At 48.6% G+C, this 10022-nt stretch overlaps 1 protein-coding gene across 1 annotated transcript in view; it reads left to right on the top strand.

Annotated features, from left to right (window-relative positions):
- The window catches only part of LOC310851730 (phospholipase A2 inhibitor 25 kDa subunit-like), a 1159037-nt gene that overhangs the window by 935184 nt on the left and 213831 nt on the right, over positions 1–10022 (top strand). The window lies entirely within an intron of this gene.

Here is a 10022-nt window from a genome sequence, read left to right as displayed (position 1 = left end):
ATCCTTGTGTTTCTTCCTAAGGTACCTTTCTTTGTATTGATTCAAAAAGTGATGTGGCCATTCTGGGGCAGAGGAACACTCCTTAGCTGTGTCCAAGATTATTGCATGTATAAAAGAGATGAACCTCAGTTAAAACAAATGAAGAAACTAAAACCCAAAATCAGAAGCAAGTCCCACTACCATTTCAGTCATGCCTAGGCTCCTAGCCGCATCTCCATTTTTTGTTTTGTTTTTTAAAGATATTTATTAAAATTCAAAAAGGAAAATAATGCACAAAAATAACAAAAATACAGAAATGCACAATTAAAACAAAACAAAACAAATATAATTCCCATTACTTATTTCCATTACCTTATATCCCGGACCTCCTCTCACCTCCCCCCTTTGTATTCCAGTTCAAATTCTTAATTCAGCAAATCCTTTTGTAACTTAATGTAACTTATTTTAGCTTATTACTCAACCTTTGCATTACAGCTGGTAACCACTTAATTTCTGTCCAACATCATTCTAACATTCCTTGATTTTACAATATTTCTGTAAGTAATCTTTAAATTTCCTCCAGTCCTCTTCCACCGACTCTTTTCCCTGGTCTCGGATTCTGCCGGTTATTTCTGCCAATCCCATATAATCGATCATCGTCATCTGCCATTCTTCCAGAGTGGGTAAATCTTGTGTCTTCCAGTATTTTGCGATGAGAATTCTTGCTGCAGTTGTCACATACATAAAAAAAGCTCTGTCCTTCTTTGACACCAATTGGCCAACCATGCCCAGGAGAAAGGCTTCTGGTTTTTTCAGGAAGGTATACTTAAATACCTTTTTCATTTCATTATAAATCATTTCCCAGAAAACCTTAATCCTTGGGCACGTCCACCAAAGGTGAAAGAATGTACCTTCAGTCTCCTTACATTTCCAACATTTATTATCGGGCAAATGATAGATTTTTGCAAGCTTGACTGGGGTCATGTACCACCTATAAATCATTTTCATAATACTCTCTCGTAAGGCATTACATGCCGTAAATTTCAAACCGGTGGTCCATAACTGTTCCCAGTCAGCAAACATAATATTGTTTCCAACATCTTGTGCCCATTTAATCATAACAGATTTCACCGTTTTGTTCTGAGTATTCCATTTCAGCAGCAAATTATACATCTTTGACAAATTCTTTGTTTTGGGTTCTAACAATTCTGTTTCTAATTTCGATTTTTCCACCTGGAATCCAATTTTTTTATCCAATTTATTGTCAGGGAACTGACATCAAAGGGAGAAACGGAGGCAGGGCACCAGAGCGATGCCGGGGAGGGAACCAGCAGAGGGGAAGGATTTCAGCGTGACACCAATAGAGAGGATAGGGAGATGGAGGAGGCGGTGTCAGGGCTCCAAGACCCTTCAAGCGAAACTAGCGGAGAGAGTGCTGGCACGCCCCTGCCTTCCCCTTACTTGCGCAGACACGTTCCGCGCAGAGAACATAGGAGGAGACTTGGGGTCAAACAGCTTTTATGCTGGAAGAGATTCAAGAAACGCCCATTGACGGATTCTGCAAGTGACTAACAGGTCACGGAGGGCGAGCTCTAGCCCTAAACATGGTTGAGCAAACGATCTAACTGAAGTGGAGGCAGTTTACACACGAGTAACCCACCCGTAACATTACAGCAATCCGTCAATCCCTTGCTGTTACTCGTGTGTAAGCAGTGGAAATATGAGCCAGACTGGAGGCGCCGGGGCAGCGGAGCCAGCTGCGGGGGCGCAGGACCTGGTGAAGAGGAACCAGGAGCTGGAACGGCATGTAGCACTGCTGATGGCGCGGCTGGACGAGAGGCGCAGCCAGGACGCGCAGGTGAGACCCACCCCAGTGGCAAAGAAGGTGCCCGGACTGGTACACAAATTTGGGGGAAAGCCCCAAGAATATAATGGATTCCGGACAGAAATAGAGTACGCACTGCAGCTGCAGCATGATGACTTTGCTGACGAGGCAGCGCAGGTGGCGTATATCATGGGGCACCTTGAGGGCAGCGCGAGGGAATGGGTTAGACCCCTAATGGCCGCGCACAACCCCGCCATGAAGGACGTCCGGAAGTTTCTTCAGGCAATGGACGCTATGTATTCAAGCCAATTGGGGGAGAGTGTCAACCAACGGGAGCTGTTGAGATGCAAGCAGGGGGACCTTTCCGTTAGAGACTACTCGTCCCGCTTTGCGATGCTAATACACAGGCTCGAATGGAATATGGACAGCCCACCCATACGGATGCTGTTTGAGGAGGGGTTGTCCCCAGCCGTTAAAGATGAGCTCTCCCGTGCGCCCCGCCCGGAGACTATGGATCAGCTGACTAAAGCGGCGCTGGCAATAGGCTCTCGCCAGGAAGCGCACGCTTTGGAAAGGCGGGAAGGGAGAGGGGAGCGTTGCCCTGACTACCGCATTCCTGAGATGCCAAGGCAGCCTTCCGATGACGTGGTGCCAATGGAAATCGATGGGGCACGCGCACGCGAGGTTCCGAGCGCCCACCAAGGAGGCAAAAGGGAAGGAAAGGCTGGGAAAAGCACCAAGAAATGTTTCCTCTGCCAACAGCCAGGACACTTTGCCAGGGTCTGTCCACAAAGAAAGGCTTGGCAAGGGATGGTGGGGGCCACTGGAAACGAGGAGGAGGGGGCAGAGGAAAAGGTGCAGGGAAACGACAGCGCTTGACTGCCCACAGGGGACGCAGCAGCCAAGTGAACAACTAAGTGAAGTGCCCAAACCTGACCCACCCAAGGTTTCTATAGCGATAGAGGTGACGCTAGAACTCCCAAATGGACACCCAGTTAAGGTGAAGGCAGTGTTGGACTCAGACAGCTCCTGTAATTTTTTTAGTAAGGAGTTTGCACTGGAGCACCAGATCCACTTGCTGCCACTGGATTTCCCACTTCAAGTGACCACGATTGATGGCAGGGAGCTGCTGGGGGGGAGGTGACACATCAAACTCCGCCAATGAGAATGAGTGTGTCCAGGCACACAGAGACCATTGCCTTTCACGTGGCCACACTGGCAGGACCCCCGATAATACTGGGGATGAGCTGGCTAGTGCTACACGATCCAGTGGTGGCGTGGCACCAACGCACAGTCACCTTTGGGTCAGCGCACTGTTTGGAACACTGTCTAGGGGGGGAGAAGCCCAGGGTGAGATTGGCCAGAGTGGCAGCAACCACGCTGAAGCAGAAAGGGGAGGTGCCGCCACAGTACGCAGACTTACAAGAGGTCTTCAGCGAGAGGGAAGCGGACAGACTGCCGCCACATAGGCCCTTCGACTGCCAAATCAACCTACTCCCTGGGGCGCAACTGCCGGTGGGTAAGCTGTATGCCATGTCCGACAGAGAGCTGCAGGAGTTGCGAGACTTTATAGACAAGAACTTGAAAAGGGGGTTTATAAGAGAATCTAAGGCAGTGGGGGGCAGCCCTGTGTTTTTTGTGGATAAGAAAAACACGGATCAGCCGAGGCTCATCGTAGACTATAGAAAATTAAACCTTGTATCGGAACCCGTAACCTTCCCAATGCCCAGAATTGATGATATTCTAACCAGGGTAAGGAAGGGTAAGATATTTACCAAGCTGGACCTTAGGGGAGCCTACAATTTGATTAGAATGAGAGAGGGGGACGAATGGAAAACCACCATGTTCACCCCCCTAGGGGCCTTTGAGTACTTAGTCATGCCATTTGGATTACAGTCGGGCTCCGCCTGCTTTCAAAGCTTCATGCACCATGTGCTGGGCCCCCTGCTGTACAAGAACTGCATAGCATTTCTGGACGACGTCCTGATCTATTCGGACAATGAAAAACAGCATGTCCAGGACGTCAGGGAAGTGCTGAAAAGGTTACAAGAGCACCAACTGTGGGTCAAGCTGGAAAAGTGCCAGTTTCACGCCAAGGAAGTGGAATTCCTGGGATACAGGTTGTCAGACAGAGGCCTAGCCATGGACCCCAGCAAAGTGCAGGCGGTGCTGGAATGGAAGGCCCCCAAAACCCGGAAGGATGTGCAGAGGTTCCTTGGGTTCAGCAACTTCTACCGGAAGTTCATCAAGAACTTCGCCCACTTGACCGCACCCATCACGGATTGTCTCAGTAGCAAAAAGAAGTTCGTCTGGACCGAAGGTGCCCAACGAGCCTTCGAGAGGCTGAAGCAGGTGTTTGCCTCGGAGGAACAGCTCCTGCACGTGGATCTGCAGAAACCGATGAGGATAGAGACTGACGCGTCGGACAGAGCGATAGGAGCGGTGTTACTCCAGCCGGGACCGGCCCAACACACATGGAGGCCGTGCGCCTTCTTCTCAAGGAAGCTGAATGAATCGGAACAGAACTACACGGTGTACGTTCGCGAACTGTTAGCTATTTATGCCTCATTTTGCCAGTGGAGACATCTCCTGATAGGGGCTCAGCACAAGATCCAGGTTTGCACAGACCACAAGAACTTGGAATACTGGAGGACAGCGCGAGTGCTCAACCAGCGACAGATTCGGTGGGCACAGGAGTTCTCCAAGTTCTTTTTTGAGATCAAGTACGTGTCAGGACAGGAGAATGTGAGAGCAGACGCGCTTTCCCGGAAACCGGAGTACACGGAAGGAGAAGGACCACCAGAGGCTCGACATGTGTTCCCTGAGGAATGATGGGTTTGTGGGGGGGGGGGCGTTGGTTGGGAAACGAGAACTAACCGAGTTGATTCGCCAGGATGAATTTGCCCAAACCAGAATCAGGGAACTAAGGGAAAATGGGAGAGACCGGGGAGACTTTGAGGTAAGGGAAGGGTTACTGTATTACAAGGGAGCAATGTATGTGCCTGGGGGGGGGGTCCTACGGGAGAGGGTGCTCAGACAACTTCACGACAGCCCTACAGCGGGGCACTTTGGGCAACACAAGACTATGTTACTGGTCACTAGGGAGTTTTGGTGGCCGAAGGTGAGGGAAGATGTACGAGAGTATGTACAGGGGTGTGACCGCTGCCAAAGAGCCAAGGGAGAGCGGGCAGCCCTGGCAGGGTTACTAGAACCCTTGCCCACGCCGGGAAGACCCTAGGAGGTGGTGTCGATAGATTTCATGACAGATTTGCCCAAATCAAGAGGTAAGACAGCAGTCATGGTAGTAGTAGATCTGCTAACCAAGATGTGCCATTTTATAGCATGCTCTCATGCGGTGACAGCCGAGGAAACCACACAACTGTTTGTTACTCACATCTTCAGGTTGCATGGGAGTCCTTCGAGGGTTATCTCTGATCGAGGGAAACAATTTACCTCGAGGTTCTGGAGGAGGCTTATGAACTTATTGAAGGTGGAGGTGGGATTCTCGACGGCAAGGCACCTGGAAACTAACGGGCAGGCAGAGAGGGCGAACAGCATATTGCAGCAATATCTCCGCTGTTACGTCAACGAGAGGCAGAACGACTGGGTAGATAAGCTAGCACTGGCCGAGTTTGCGTATAACAATGCGGAGCATGTGTCCACGGGGATGAGCCCATTCTTGGCTAATTATGGGTGTCACCCCAGGGCCTTTCCCGGGAGAGGGGAGGAGGGGTGGAGCGTGCCTGCCGCAGAGCAGTTTGTGGAAGAAATGGAAGCACTGCACCAGCAGCTTAAAATGAATCTGGAAAGGGCCAAGGAGGAGTACAAGAGGCAAGCAGATAAACATCGCTGGGAAGGGGAGACCATTAGGGTAGGGGACCGGGTGTGGTTATCCACTCAAGGATTGCCCTTCAAGGGTGGGTGTAAGAAACTCAGGCCGAAACGGCTGGGACCATTTGAGGTGACACACCAAGTCAACCCGGTGGCTCAAGTTGCCGGACAGCATGAAAATCCACCCGGTATTTCATAGGTCACTGCTCTCGCCGTACAGAGGGGAGCGGGGGATCCGGGGGGTAGGAGGAGAAGGACTCACACACACACACCGCTGGAAGAGAGGGAACACCACCACCAGGTAATGGAGATCCTGGACTCGCGATGGCGGGGACGGCAGGTGGAGTACCTAGTGGCTTGGGAGGGTGAACCCGAGTCAGAAAACACGTGGGTTCCAGAAGGGGTAATAGATGATGAGTATCTGGTGGGAGAGTTCCATAACAGGTATCCGAGGAAGCCCAAACCCTTGGGGAGGTTCTGGGAGGAACAATTTGCCACCACCGATGAGGAGGAGGAGGACTTTGTGGGTTTTCCAGCGTCCCCAGAGGAAGGAGGAGAATCGTCAGGAGAGGAGGAATCAGATGGGGAGGCCCCTCCCATTAGAAATCGGAGCGGGTGGGAAGCGGGGTTTGAGTCCTCGGACGAGGACGGCAGCTCCTTTCGAGGTTTCCCCGCATCGTCGGCTGAAGATGGGGACAAGGTCACGTCTCCGGGTCAGGCCAGGGGTGGAGGGGGTCCTGGGGGGGAGGTGGATGTCAGGGAACTGACATCAAAGGGAGAAACGGAGGCAGGGCACCAGAGTGATGCCGGGGAGGGAACCAGCAGAGGGGAAGGATTTCAGCGTGACACCAATAGAGAGGATAGGGAGATGGAGGAGGCGGTGTCAGGGCTCCAAGACCCTTCAAGCGAAACTAGCGGAGAGAGTGCTGGCATGCCCCTGCCTTCCCCTTACTTGCGCAGACACGTTCCGCGCAGAGAACATAGGAGGAGACTTGGGGTCAAACAGCTTTTATGCTGGAAGAGATTCAAGAAACGCCCATTGACGGATTCTGCAAGTGACTAACAGGTCACGGAGGGCGAGCTCTAGCCCTAAACATGGTTGAGCAAACGATCTAACTGAAGTGGAGGCAGTTTACACACGAGTAACCCACCCGTAACCATTACATTTATAGACCTTCATTATCTGATAGTAATGAAGCCAATCTCGCACTTTACTTTTTAGTTTCTCAAAACTCTGCAATTTCAGTTTGTCTCCCTCTTGTTCCAAAATTTCCCAATATTTTGGCCATTTGGACTCCATATTAAGTCTTTTGAAAGCTTTCGCTTCCATTGGTGACAACCACCTTGGGGTTTTGTTTTCCAATAAGTCTTTGTATCTTATCCAAACATTAAACAATGCTTTCCTGACAATATGGTTTTTAAATGCTTTATGTATTTTAACCTTGTCGTACCACAAATATGCATGCCACCCAAAAGCATTATCAAATCCTTCTAAGTCCAAAATGTCTGTGTTCTCAAGAAGTAGCCAGTCTTTCAACCAGCAGAATGCTGCTGATTCATAATAGAATTTAAAGTCTGGCAGGGCAAATCCGCCCCTTTCCTTTACATCAGTTAATATTTTAAATTTTATTCTGGGCTTCTTGCCCTGCCAGACAAATCTAGCAATATCCTTCTGCCACTTCTTGAAACAGTCCATCTTGTCCACTATCTGCAATGTTTGAAACAAAAACAACATTCTAGGCAATACATTCATCTTTATAACTGCAATTCGGCCCAACAAGGAAAGCTTCAAATTTGACCATGTTTCTAAATCTCTTTTTACTTCTGTCCAACATTTTTCATAATTATCTTTAAATAAGTTCACATTTTTTGCTGTCATATTTATCCCCAAATATTTCACTTTCTTAACCACGGTCAAACCAGTCTCATTCTGAAACCTTTCTTTTTCAATTAATGTTAAATTTTTCTCCAAGACCTTAGTTTTTAACTTATTCAATTTAAATCCTGCCACTTGACCAAATTCATTAATTAAGTCTAAAACCCTTTTAGTACTAGATTCTGGCTCCTGTAGTGTCAAAATTAAATCATCTGCAAATGCTCTCAGTTTGTACTGTTTAGCTCCGACCTGTATCTCTTTGACCAACTGGTCTCGCATCTCCATTTTGTCAAGCAAGAGGCATGAGCCAAGCTGCTAAGCTTCTGCTTAGCACAGGAGCAAAGAACATTCTTATTTTGTAGGGTTGCCTTATTTTGAAGAATGAAAAAGAGGACACTATGACAGTTATGATGACCGTTCAGAGCAAATAACTGCAATTCGTCTCAGATTTTACCACTGAAAAGGAGGATGTGTCCTGGAAAAAGAGGAGACATGGTAACCCTAGCTTGAAGGAGCTGGTGGTCTCAGGAACAACAAAAGGAGGCATTGACAGTGGGAAGGGCTGCTTCCCAGTGACAGAGCATCTCAGATTGCCACAATTCCAAGAACGGTTTAACAACAAACCCCATTGCAATAGTCAGAGAAGGACCAATTTTGAAGGCTGCCCTTTTTTTTATATTTGCGTGTTGTTTTGGAATATACAGTTATGAACTTCCCAGAATCTCTACATCCAGTGAAGGGTCCAACTTTGAGCAAACTCATGGATTCCTTCATTAAATATTTTTTTTCTTAAAAGTGTGTACGTTGTCTCTATTTTCAGGGCATAGAGTCTTTTCTACGGATCAGTTACATTCAATGTGAGACATTGATGTTGTTTATAGTATAAGGTTGAAGGAGAAGAGAGGGGGGACAGAGGGGAACCTTTCACACTGCTAAGGGAAAATAACAAACGAACAGTTAAATAACCTACCCAAATGATGCTGAGACAAAAACCTCACACATATACTAAGTAAAATAACTTTTGGTTTGTGTCCTCCCCTCTCCCCCCCGGAAACTACTGTTACGAAGGGAGAGGTGGGCAGACTCCCCATAATCTTTACATCCAGTGGAGGGTCAGAGTTTCAGCAAACTCATGGATTCCTGGACTTAGCAATGGCTGGGAATAGAACCAGAAAACTTCCTCATGAGGCCAGCCTGGTGATGGTGGGTCATTGAAGGGAACAATGGTGCTGATGGACAGCCATTAGCTCTCATCAACCATGTAGAAGACCCTGGGGAGCAGGGGGACATGATGTCACTGTGGGAAAGGAGGGTGTCTCTTGAGTCTACACAGACGTTTATTGGTAAGGCGTTCTTGAGCAAGAAGAAGGAAGTATGCAGAACCCCATGCACGCTGGCTGGGAGAGGTTGCACCACGAAATGGAGGGCCATGACTGGCTGCTGCTTTGGAGCCAAGGGCTCCAACACTGTTTGCATTTGCAACAAAGCCAGGGAGCTGCCATATGGGCAATCATGGCAGTTTTACTGCTAGGCAGTAAACCCAGCACTTCTGTTTTATGAGTTGAACTCTGGACCTAGGGGAAAGATCTTAATTCATGGCAGCTCAGCAGCGAGATCCAGGGACACACTACAGCTCAGGTCTCTGCAACTGGAGAAAGAGTCTGCATCAGAGTCAGAGAAGGAACTTTGAGAAAGATCAACCATGAGTTGAGTGACCCATAAATTTGAGACTCTTTCAGGCAAAAGCCATTGGCTTCAGCCCTCTCTCAACTGTGCCAGTCCAAGACATCCCCGAAGCAAAGCCCAAAATAGATGTGGGTCCACATTTTGGGGTAGGGTTGTGGAGCTTCAGGCATTGGGGAAGAATGTGGCCCTCAAAGTCTCCCTCTCTGGCCCTTGAACTCTTCCCAAGCCACACCCATCTCTGGTACTGCTTTGCACTCCAAGAGTTTTTGCTGGGGGGGAGGGTTGGAGAGGAGATTTTCATTCAGTGCTGCTAATAACTGTTTCTCATCTGACTGGAGAGCAGAGAAGGCTTTGCCAGCATGTGTAGAAGCCAGTCTATTGTACAAAGGTAAAAATGCTATTGGTTGCATTACTGTCCACTTCTGCTTTGGCACCACCCACCACTGTCATGTGACCCTCAGCAGGTTGCAAAGAAGGGTATTCGGCCCTTGGTTAAAATAGCATCCCTACCCTGCTCTTGGGCCGGCTTTAAAAATCTTGCTGCATGATTCATACACCAGTTCCTGCCTTTTTATGCATTCATGAAGGTGTTTGTCCTGCTTCACAGAGGACAGCCCTCTTCACAGGGAGCTCTGGGAACTGCCGACATAGGCCTGGCAGAACAGAAACATTTTCCGCTAATGTTTAACAACATTATAGATCTAATTGTTGTTGTTTAGTCATTTAGTTGTGTCTGACTCTTTGTGACCCCATGGACCAGAGCACGCCAGGCACTCCTGTCTTCCACTGCCTCTCGCAGTTTGGTCAGACTCATGTTTGTGGCTT

Source organism: Podarcis gaigeae, assembly GCF_964106915.1.
Source record: "Podarcis gaigeae genome assembly, chromosome: 8".
In the NCBI taxonomy this organism is placed as follows: Eukaryota; Metazoa; Chordata; class Lepidosauria; order Squamata; family Lacertidae; genus Podarcis; species Podarcis gaigeae.
Note: the sequence above shows the minus strand (reverse complement) of the source record. Positions and strands in the feature narration are given on the sequence as shown.